The sequence below is a fragment of the Pteropus vampyrus genome, unplaced genomic scaffold (assembly GCF_000151845.1).
Source record: "Pteropus vampyrus isolate Shadow unplaced genomic scaffold, Pvam_2.0 Scaffold12, whole genome shotgun sequence".
Taxonomy (NCBI): Eukaryota; Metazoa; Chordata; class Mammalia; order Chiroptera; family Pteropodidae; genus Pteropus; species Pteropus vampyrus.
This window is the reverse complement of record NW_011888793.1, coordinates 6,139,566-6,151,679: the sequence shown is the minus strand read 5'-3', so window position 1 is coordinate 6,151,679 and position 12,114 is coordinate 6,139,566.

Here is a 12,114-nt window from a genome sequence, read left to right as displayed (position 1 = left end):
GCTTTCAGTTTCACATGAATGAGTCCTAGAGTTGTGCAAAATTATAGGGCTTTTTTTTGGTAATCATTGTATGAAACGCACATCATGTCTGTTCACATGTCAGCTGAATCTAACCCAGGTTTTGATTCATGGCCTCATCACCATATTGCCTTGTTGGTCTAAACAGAGTTTCCTCCTGGCTCCTTTGCATGGGATGGGCTGGCTCTTGGGTGGCCAAGTCCTTGGAGTCATATCAGTGAGCAATGTGCCTTCTCTGATAAAAGCTCTACTCGAGCTATTAGGTACACCCATACAGCCCACACCCAAGCATACCACATACGATTTCCAAACAGAGGCGGGGAAAGCACCATAACAGCATTTTCCTGCCAAGTCAGACTACATAGTAATGCTCTCCTTCTCCACCCTCTCTCCTACCTATTTTATCATCTTCAGCTCCAGGCAGTGCAGATAGTTATCAGCCTCCTATTTATTAGCCAAAGCAGTTTGGGTTTCTTTTCAAAAGACACACCCAGAAGGGCTAGCGTGCTCATATCCAGTTGCACTAGCCCTGATGCCAGCTGGACGCTTCCTCGTCTTTCACTTTCATAAAGAGCCCTAAAATCTGGACCCAAAGTTAACTGGGCTGCTTCTGGTACAGCAGCACTAGAGCCTACAATTTTCCACTAACATTTATGATGAGATTGTTAAACACTCAATTTCAAGACAGACGTGAAATTGGTTTAGGGTTTTGTTTTAAGCAAGATGTGGTTTCTGATTCTTTGTGTGTCCAGGTAGGGCTGAGACTGGATGTTAGTCTAATCTTGCTGCCTAGAGCTGACGATGGTGAACTCTCTTCCTGGCAACGACATCTCTTCCTCAGCCTAAATATTTTCCAGGGTTCACTGTTATATCGCACTTACATGGTAAATATTGTTCGGGATTGAAAATGACATAAGATGGAGGTAATAGTTCTGGATAAAGTTGAATATCTGCATTACAAATCAAGCAAGGCCTTGTCATTATTGCCCTTGGGAAAGTCGGCGACCTTGTCTAGATGCGGTTTTCCATCTGTATGTTATGAGATATTTATGAAATATTTTCATATCCTACAATTATCTTTGCCTATGATAGCTCACTCATTGACTCTGTAGCAACTGTCTCTTTGCAAGGGCAGATACCATCTAGAATGGACATGGTCAGCATCCATGCCCAAAGCTGCTTCTTATTAAAATGCATAGGGATACATAGTAGTTCTAAAATCTCTAAATTCTTTCAGCTTTCTTTATATAACAAAAGCAAACCTTGGAGTAGGGTGACCAACTCATCTCGATTTGCCCAGGATTTTCCCAGTTTTAGCACTGAAAGTCCCACATCCCAGAAGCCCCCTCACTCATAGGCAGATTAGGGACATTGGTCACTCTAGTTATTTAAAGGTATGGACCTACAGTTTAATTATGAACCACTGTGTAGAGATTATTTGATATAAAAGAAAAAGACAGGTAAAAATGTGAGTTGTAGGAGGAGTGAGTCCTCTACTCATCTACTAATAAACCAATCAAAAGAGTGACTTAAAACAAAAAATTTCTTTTGCTCATGAACAAAAAATTTATTTTGCTCATGAATCTGAGCATCAAATGGGCTAGGTGCTTCTTGCTCAGAGTGTCCCTTGAGGTTGCAGTGAGACAGTAGTTGAAACATATCATCCTGAAGCCTTAACTTGCATGTCAGCACCTGGGCTGGGCACACTTGAACAGCTAAGAGCGCAAGCTCCTCAGATCTCTCTTCCCCACTCCCACCCCACTCCAAAGCTCTCTCACACATGATCTCCCTGTATGGTGGCCTCAGGGTAGCCGGACTTCTCACACAATGGCTGAAGGCCCCCAGAACAAGTCCCAAGAGAAACCGCAATAAGCGCATCACCTTTATTTACTAAGCTGGTCTTATGTCGATGCCACCTCGCTTCCACCATATTCTTTCCATTAAATCAATCACAAATTTCTACCCAGGTTCAAGGGAAGTAACATAGACTCCACCTCTTGATGGAAAGAGTATCAAAGAATTCACACATATTTTAAAACCAACATAAGGAGGAAGAAGAACACTACGCTTTCCAGCTCAGAGAATTTGCTAGAAAGAGAAGAGAGATAGGGAAAGCAATTTGTCAGATGCCTATGGATCACCATCATACCGCCCAGAGTATAAGATCAGAGGGGCTGGTGTCAGACAGGACAAGGATCAAGAAAAAAGCCAGGAGTAGAGAAACTGCTACCACTTGCAGCTTACAACTCTGGAAAGATGTCACCACATAGGGCATCAACAATGAAAGTCTGAAACAAAGTAAAAATAGTAGCACCTCCCAATTAGGTAGTGAGAGCACTTAGTTACGCAGAGTGTTCCAGGCTTTCACATGGCACAGAAGAGACCTACAGGTTCCTGCCTGCCTCATGAGGAATGTGAGAAGATGATGTTGCTGCTGGCAAAGATGCCACAGAGCACTGATGAGGTGACTCTGAAGTACCTTAAATTGGGAGCCACAGGAGCCCTCAGACCTTAGGGAGAAGGAACTGTGGCATCAGAGTAAATGGAAATAGGGATGAGTCTGCAGGAAAGACCTCCAGGCCAACTGAGCCCAAAGAACAGAATAAGTGTTCTCCAGAGATGGTCAGCAAAGTGCCCTCAGCCCCGTTTCCTTGCTTTTCCGGGGCGGGGTTAGGGTTTTTGGTTCTTCTTTTCAAAATGGAGATAGGTGAAGCTGGAGGGCTGTGGACAACTGTGTGGGACCCGAGGCATCTCTCTTCCCTGCTCCCTTGCAAATGCAGTGGGGTCATCTGAAAGCAATAAACATACCATAAATCGACAGGTTTAAATCTCTGGTCACTTCTTTCAATCTTAACTCCTATGCATGCTGTCAGCTCTGAGGAAAATCAGGTCAGGTACAGAGGGAGAAAAAGCAATATTTCTTCTCACTCATCTAAGTTATAGTGTTAAACTTGCCCCTGAGCAATATGAAAAATAGAAAACACTCCCTGCCCTGCAAACACAATAGCTTCTTTTGTTACCTCTGACTTGCAAGCCATTTCCTCGCTTGTGCCTCTGCACCTGTGGTTCCCTCTGTCTGAAAGGCTCTCAGCTGGCTCTTTGTACCTTTCATATCTCACCTCAGATGTTAACTTCTGTGTGAGCCCTTCATTTACTGCTTTGCCAACATGGATCTGCTCTTGTTTTCCCCAACCTCAATACGTTTTTTTTTTTTTCCCTAATAAATGATTCCTCTCCCCACCAGCATTCTCTCCAACCTGCTCCTCTCCAGACTCCCCTCTTCAGCACATGGTCCTGCCCAATTGCTTAAGCCAACACTTCAGTCCTGATTCCTCTCATTTGGCCTCACGCTCACATCCAATCCAACCAGTCCTAACAGCAGTTCTGTCTCCAAACTATATCCTAAATCCATTCACTTCTCTCACTCACCTCTGCCGCCACCCTGTTCTAGGCCACACCTTCTTGCCTGGCCTGACTGCAGTGCTAGTCGCCCTGCTTGTGCTCTTGCCTCTCTACCATTCCACATCGAACCCAACAAAATATTGCAAAACTATAAATCAGATCCTGCAGTTCCTATATTTCATCCTCCGACACCTCGGAATTCTTTCCCTAGGCCCACAAAGCCTTCAGGGTCTCAGTTCTCAGGCTCTCCATCTAACAGCACATCTCCCAACCTATGCAGTGGTCTGCTTTTCACTCTTGGAACCTGCCAGTCATCTTCCCGCCTCAGGGCCTGGGCACTCCGATCTGTGACGATCTCCCCCAATGTCTTAGCACAGATGGCTCCTTCTCAACATTCAGGCCTCAGCTTAAACATTATCTTCTCGAAAAGGCCCTCCCTCTCCTCAAACTTCTTTTCTTTACAGCACTTAACACTATGATGAAAAATAGCACTTCGTTTGTTTATTTTTTAATTATCTAATCCTCCCTTTATAAACATACTCCCCTGGGACCACTTCCCTCTATCTCCAACACCTAGGACCATATCCTGCTCATAGGTGCTCAGAAGATATTGAACAAACAAATGAATGAATGAACAAACAGTTTGGAAATCACTTATTCTCTAAAGAAGAAGGAGCATTTTTTTTTTCTGGTCTCTGCTTCCTTACCGGCGAAATAAGGCTGCCGGATAAGGTCACCTCCAGAGCTCCTTTCAGCCAAATGTCTGCGGTTCTTTCGGTGATTGTGGTTGGCTCTGCAAGAGCATCTTTTCCCAATGCATGGTTTAAAGGGCTCTTTTAATCTTTTCCTAAAGTATGAATTCATTTCTGCCAAAATAGAGTAAAACTTCACTAGGTAAATAATACAGTTAACACTTGCCAATAAGGTAAGGCAGTGCCAAGTAAAATATAAGTCCCTCATTACAATAAACGATGGAATAAATTGCCTATGCTCTGGGTCTATTTATATCTGGCACTTAGCTTTCTTTTGGAATCTGGTTTCTCTGGGCTGAAGCCCAAATTTAAGTAAACGCAAGAAGATACAGAATCAAGACTCTATTAACTACAAATGGTTTGTTCTGTCCCTACGCTACCAGGGGTGATATACTTTATTGTCAGCAGTAACTTGGTTTTCCATTTTTATTCATTTTTCAAGTTCTTCCTAATTTAAAAAAAAAAAAAAAAAAACTATGAGGATAAAAAAAATACTCTTTCATTTTGGCAGGGTTCCCAGCTACATGACTATAGCTCGGTACCTCCAAGCAAATGGGAATAGGACCCAGGACTCCAAGTTCTCTCACAAAGTATTTCTCTTTGAAAAACTATAAAGTGACTCTAAATGCTCTTTGAACATCAAAACAAGCACATTTCAAGCCAGTCCCCATGGTGCATTTCTACCATATATAAACACATCTAGCTTCACAGGCTAAAGGCATGAAAGAATACATTTGGGAAAAAAAAATTATAAGTTTGATTAAGAAAATCTTAACCAAAAAAATATCTAAGATGTACATGAAAAACTTCCTTAGTCTCTTCTGTACCTTCAGGATCAGACCTGTCCTTCAAGGTCCACTTCAGGAACCACCTCCTCCAAGAAATAGTTCCCCAGTCTTTCAGGACACTTTAAAATCCCTTTCCTCTCTTTTTCTGCTATACTTTGCTTGGAATCCAAATCAATTTATTTGACTCAGAGATTACATGTGTTTGTATGCTCAGCTCCCAAGAGACAATGTGCCATTCACTGAATTTATCATCCTCACTGCCCATAAGCCCCTAGAGGGCAAGGACTCCCTCTGACTCACCTAGAATGTTTGAGAAGGCCAAAAATCACACTTTTGTTTTTATGTTCAACATCATTATTGTCTTTGTTCAAATTACTAATAAAATACAGATACTTCTCAGTTATTTATAAGCACTTTTACTCACTATTTTTTTTTTTATTTTGAAAATAAAAATAAAGCTCTTCATTCAGCTTCCCCCAATGGTGACATTTTATATACAATATCAAAACAGAAAATGTGCATTGGTACAATACTGTTAACTAAATTATAGACCTTGTTTGATTTTCACCAATTTTACATGGCACTAATTTGTATGTGTGTGTGAGTACATGTATAGGTTTCTACACAATAAATGCATATGCAATCCATGTATATATTTATGTAGCCACCACCATGATCAAGATACAGAACAGTTTCATCATCACTAAGGAATCCTCTCATGCTCTCCATTTATATTCATATCCCCTCCCAACACTAGTCTCTGCCTCACTGCTACCACTAATCTGTTTACCATCTCTGTTTTCATCATTTTGAGAAAGTTATATAAATAGAATTATAAAGCATGTAAAACTTTTGAGTGACATCAAAGGCATGGCAGTATGAGAGGTCCCCCTGGTCTCTCCCCTTGAAGTTATACAAGTTAAACACCTATAATTCAACAAAGGATTCCCTGCTTAACACACAAACACATCTGAGAGATCCACGTATCAAAACATCTGAAGGTGGGCAAATTTGAGTGAATAGGGAAGGAAGGAAGAGAGAAGAGAAGAGACAAGTGCCATGGACACAGTCTGAGCTCACTGTGGGTCTCAGGAGAGGGGGCGTGGAATCAGATTGCAGTATGCACTCCCTATACCCCAGAGCACTCCTGCCTCAGTGGTCAGCACATACTGTGGCTGAACCCAGTGACAGGGCAGAAATGGAACATGGAAGTATGGTAGCTGTGGACCAGCAGCTGCCATTGCCAGGCAGAAAACAAAGCCATGGAGCCTGGCCACCTCCCTTCACCCTCCTAGAGCTCACTTTCCCTCACCTTCCCAGAGCTAGGAGCAGGCTCAGTGAGTGTCAGGTTACAGAGCACAATATATGCAGCCCAGAAAACTGGAGAGAGTTCCTGAGCAGCAGACTCATGCTGTGGCTAATCCCAGTGATAGGGGTAGAGATACAGAGGCAAGAGGTCTGAAAGTCACAATTACTGGGAGGAGAACAAAGCCACAAATGCAGAAGCAGCCTCTCCCAGCCCACTCCACCTCCAACCATCGCAGGTGATCCCAGCAGGGGTACCTGGGACTACTTGGGCAGTGAAGAACTAGTTGCAAAGAGCAGCACTGGGATTTCGCGGGCTCAGAACTTGATCTCCCACCACATTCCCCTACGGGGGTGGTGCCCTAAGACCAAAGGGACCTGGTCACAGAGAAGATGCCAACCTTCTCAGGAAATACAGAGCATTTCCCACCACCTGCAGAGATCTCAGATGCTGGAGCAGTGCAAGAGAAAAGAAAACTCTTGTGTTCCAATGGCACCTACTGGAAAACAAAAGAAAGATGTCTTCTTATCAATCTGCTTGATAGAGGTATCACTCTTATTGGAAAAAAATTAATCCCCATAAATGTCTAGGCAGAGAAATAAGCCATCAAATAAAGTGACTAACCAAGGTAAAAAGGCAGCTCAGAGAGAAAATAAAAAATCACCAGAAAATAAACTTAAAGACATAAGATTATACAGACATACAGATGCAAAAATCCTAAACAAAATACCAGCAAATCAAATACAACAACACATTAAAAAGATAATACATCATAAACAAATGGGATTTATTCCAGGGATGCAAGGATGGTTCAACATACACAAATCAATGTGATACACCACATTAACAAAATAAAGAATAAAAATTATATGATAATGTCAATAGATGCAGGTATTTGATAAGATACAACATCCAATAATGATTAAAACACTCAATAAAATGGATATAGAAGAAAAGATCATATATGAAAAACCCTCAACTAATATCATACTCAATGGTAAAAAACTGAAAGCTTTTTCTCTAAGATCAGGAACAAGACAAGAATGCCCATTTTCACCACTGTTGCTCAAAACAGTACTGGAAGTCCTAGCCAGAGCAACTAGGCAAGAAAAAGAAATAAACGGGATCCAAATTAGGAATGAAGAAGTCAAATTGTCACTTTTTGCATACCACATGATTCTTTATATAGAAAACCATAAAGGCTCCACCAAAAAAAAAAAAAAGTTAGAAACAATAAACAAAAACAGTAAAGTTGCAAGACGCAAAATCAATGTAAAAAATCCATTGCATTCCTTCCTATATACTAACAATGAAATTTCAGAAAGAGAAATTTTAAAAATTCCTTTTGCAATTGCAACAACAACAAAAAAATAAGATATTTAAGAATAAATTTAACAAAGGATGTGAAGGACCTATCCTCTGAAAACTCCAAGATATTATTAAAAGAAATTCAAGAAGACACAACAAAATGAAAAGATATTCCATATTGATGGATTAGAAGAATCGACATAGTTAAAATGGCTTTATTACTCAAAGCAATATACAGACTTAATGTAATCCCCACCAAAATCCCAATGGCATTTTTTGAAGAAATAGAACAAAAAGCCATTAGATTTTTATGAAACCACAGAAGGCCCCGAATAGCCAAAGCCATAATGAGAAAAAAAAAGAACAAAGCTGGAGGTATCATACTCCCTGGCTTCAAATTATACTACAAAGCAACAATAATCAAAACAGCATGGTATTAGCAGAAAAACAGACACACAGATCAATGAAATAGAATTGAGAACCCAGAAGTAACCCCACACATATATGGGTAACTGATTTATGACAAAGTAGCCAGGAATATACATTGGAGAAAGAACAGTTTCTTCAATAAATGGTGTTGGGAAAACTGGACAACCATATGCAAAAGAATGAAACTAGACCACTAGCTTACACCATACACAAAAATTAACTCAAAATGGATTAAAGACTTGTATGTAAGACCTAAAACAATAAAATACATAGAAGAAAATATAGGCACTAAACTCCAATACATTAATCTCAGTGGGGTTTTTGTGAATTTGAATCCAAAGGAAAGAGAAACGAAAATAAAAATAAACAAATGGGACTACATCAAACTATAAAAAGGTTCTGCACAGCAAAGAAAACCATCAACAAAACAAAGAGGCAGCTGATCAAATGCGAGAAGATATTTGCTAATGATATTTCTGATAAAGAGTTAATATCCAAAATATATAAAGAACTCATATGACTCAACAACAAACAAACAACTCAATTAAAAAAATGGCAGATCTGAATAGACATTTTTTTAAGGAAGATATCGATGTCCAACAGACAAATGAAAAGGTGTTCAAAATAACTAATTATTAGGGAAATGCAAATCAAAACCATAATGAGAAATCACTTCATACCTACTAGAATGGCTATTATCAAAAAGACAAGAAGTAACAAGATTAAATTGAACATTTAAAAAAAAAAAAGTAACAAGAGTTAGAGAGAATGTGGAGAAAAGGAAGCCCTCATACACTGTTGGTGAAGATGTAAACTGGTGTAGCTACTATAGAAAACAGTATGGAAGTACCTCAAAAAATTAAGAATAGAACTACCACATAATCCATCAATTATTCTTCTGGGTGTTTATCCAAAGAATATGAAAACAATTCAAAAAGATATATGTACCCCTATGTTCATTACAGCACTATTTATAATAGCCAAGGCATGAAAACAACATAAGGGTCCATCGATGGATGAACAGATAAAGAAGTTGGGGTATACATAATACATATATATATATATATATAATGGAATACTACTCTGGCATTAAAAGATAAAATATTGCTTTTTGCAACAACATGGATCTTGAGAGTACTATGCTAAGCAAAATAAGTCAGATGGGAAAGGACAAAAACCATATGATTTTACTCATATGTGGACTATAATACAAAAAAGTAACAAATGAACAAAAAAAACTTAAAAGACAACAAAATGGTGGTTACCAAAGGAGATGGGGTGGGGGAAGAATAAAATGGGTAAAGGGGTCAAATATATGGTAATGAATGAAATTAAACTTTAGGTGATGAGTACACGATAGAGTATACAGATATCAAATTATAGTGTTGTATACCTGAAATTTATATAAAGTTATTAACCAGTGTTACCTCAATTAGACTTTTTAATCTTTCTATTCCTCTCTAGAGTAAGAGTGTGAATTACTAGCGTATCAAGATATTTAGATTTTTACAGCTTTATTTAATTCTAGGTTTTACACTTCTGAGAAAGCTCCTGGTAGGCATTTCAAAGACACCCATAAACTGTCACCAAGAGCTGTACCAGGGTTAGAACACCCAGGAAGCTATGAGACACTTGAGCCTCCCACTTACAAAAGGTGAGGCCTATAATTGAGTTTCTTCACCAGTCACGTGAGAGGTTAATTGAATTGTACAGTCCCGCCTTATGCCTGTGCTTGACAAACTGAAGAGCACAGTTGTTTTGTCAAACCTACAATTTGCTGACTTTGTGGATCTGATTTGAGGATTGGTTTATATTGCTTTGCCTTTCTCTCAAATGCTTACGGTGAGATGATAAAGTGAATCTGCTCATGTCAAATCCCTGCTTAAAATTTTGCATTAACCTGAGAATAAAGTCCAACATCCTAGCATGTCCTAACAGGCTCCTTCTCCTCCAACCCTGAATCTCAGCCTCATATCAAAATATTTGCACTTTCAAAACTTTGCCATGTTCTCATTTGGCCCAGTGCCTTTATATATGCTGTCACCCTGCAAGTTTGGCCTGGAAAATTCTCTGTGACTCTTCACAGTCAGATTAGAGGTCTTCCCCTGTTTCATCCTTCCATGGCAAATTTCATCTGTGTTGCAATTCCCTGTTGACTTGTTTTTCTCCCTCATGAGACTAAAGATAGATTGTGCCAGGTGTTTAGTAGGTGCTCAACAAATGTTTCTTAAATAAATACACTTATTAATTCATTCTTACGAGAGATATTTCTTTAACGGCTATGTATGCCAGCCATTTTTTTCTAGGTGGGACTATAGCATTTCACAAGACAGGCAAAGTCCCTGCCTTCTTGGAGCTTATATTACAGTAAGGAAAGGAGATGGACAATAAATAAACAAATGAATAAATATATAATTTATATATTTATAGGGTTTCAAGTGGTGATAAAGTATATGAAAAAATTCAAAGCAGAGTGAATGAGTGAATGAATGAAGAACTCAGAGCTAGAAATCAGGCAGTTCAGACCACTGCCAAAGCAGCCATTGGTATTGCTATAAATTCAAACTTGAAATTACATGGATTTATTTCTTAATTTGTATACATCTATAAATATTTATTAATTGTCTTTTGGATGCCAGCCATTGCTCTAGGTTTAGAATACAGCAGGGAACAGACAATTTTTATTAGGAATTTTTATTCCTGTCCTTGTGTAGCTTACTTGGGAATGTTAGCAAGTAAATATATATCCGAGGCTGAAAAGCGCTTTGAGGAAAATAAAGCAAAGAAAAAAAACTAAGAAATTCTTGAGTGTCTGTGGGAGGTGGGGATAAATGGTATTTTAAATAATCAGTGAAGAATTCACAAAGAAAGTGGCATCAGAGGGCAGAACTGAAGGAGGTGAGGGGCGAGCCTAGTGGGTATCTGCGAGATTAACAGTCCAGATGAGAACAGAAACAGAAAGCGCAAAGACCCTGAGGCAAGGATAAGGTCTCCAAACCTGAAACCTGCTCCTAATATGTAGGAGAGGTGCAAGTCGGAGCTGAGAGTTAACTAGACTGAGAGCCAGACAGACCGGGGTATGAGAATCAAACACCACTCACTGGTTACATGGCTTTACCCAAGTTTTAAAATCTTGCATTAACCTGAGAATAAAGTCCAATATCCCAGCTTGTCATAACAGGCTTCTCAGCTCTCTAGGTTCCTCTGGCCCCTTCTCCTCCAACCTTGAGTCTCAGTCTCATATCAAAATATTTGCACTTCCAAAATTTTGCCATGTTCTCATTTGGCCCAGTGCCTTTATATATGCTGTCACCCTTCAAGTTTGGCTGGGATAATTCCGCCTGGAAAATTCTCTGTGACCCTTCCATGGCCAATTTCATCTGTGTTGCAATTCCCTGTTGACTTGTCTCAAGCATCCACTTCCTCATTTGTACAATTAATGACTGTCTAAAGGTGGTCATGCTACTCCAGCAAGATGATGGACTCTATAAACTATGCTCTATAAACTGTAAAGTATTACAAAAAATGTCGCTTTTAACTCTCTTCTCATATACCTTGTCTTCTATGAATGTCAGGAATGTTTAGATAATTTAATAATCTAGTTACGATGATCTAGTTATGACAAAGCAGCTCTTGCTACATCTAAATGCAACAGGAAGTTATAAAATTTTCAGCTTCTTTTTGTATGTTTACATTATGTAGCTACTTATATAATGTGACACATTTAACATGTTTTTAACATGTTAGCATTTCTTGAAAGAGCTATCATTTCTGATCAGTAATAGTATCTAGACTGCCTATATCATTCAAGTTAAATATTTTTAAGATATATTTAGGTTTGTTGTTGTAATATACATGTATCTTTTGTCAAACTGACTTTGATTTTTGATTCTAAACATTAATCTCATTATCTTTATCACAATTTTATGATTTAAAATTAAATCCAGCTATTTATTCCTTAAGTGCTATATGGAAAAGAGTCCCCACCATTTTTAACTTAGATAAACATAGAACAAAGGAGGTCAAGGTTCAAGGAGGCTGGAGTCTGAGCCTCCTGGATGTCTGGGACAGGCCTGACAGAGAAACCTGTCAGTGGGGAGAGTCTGATCTG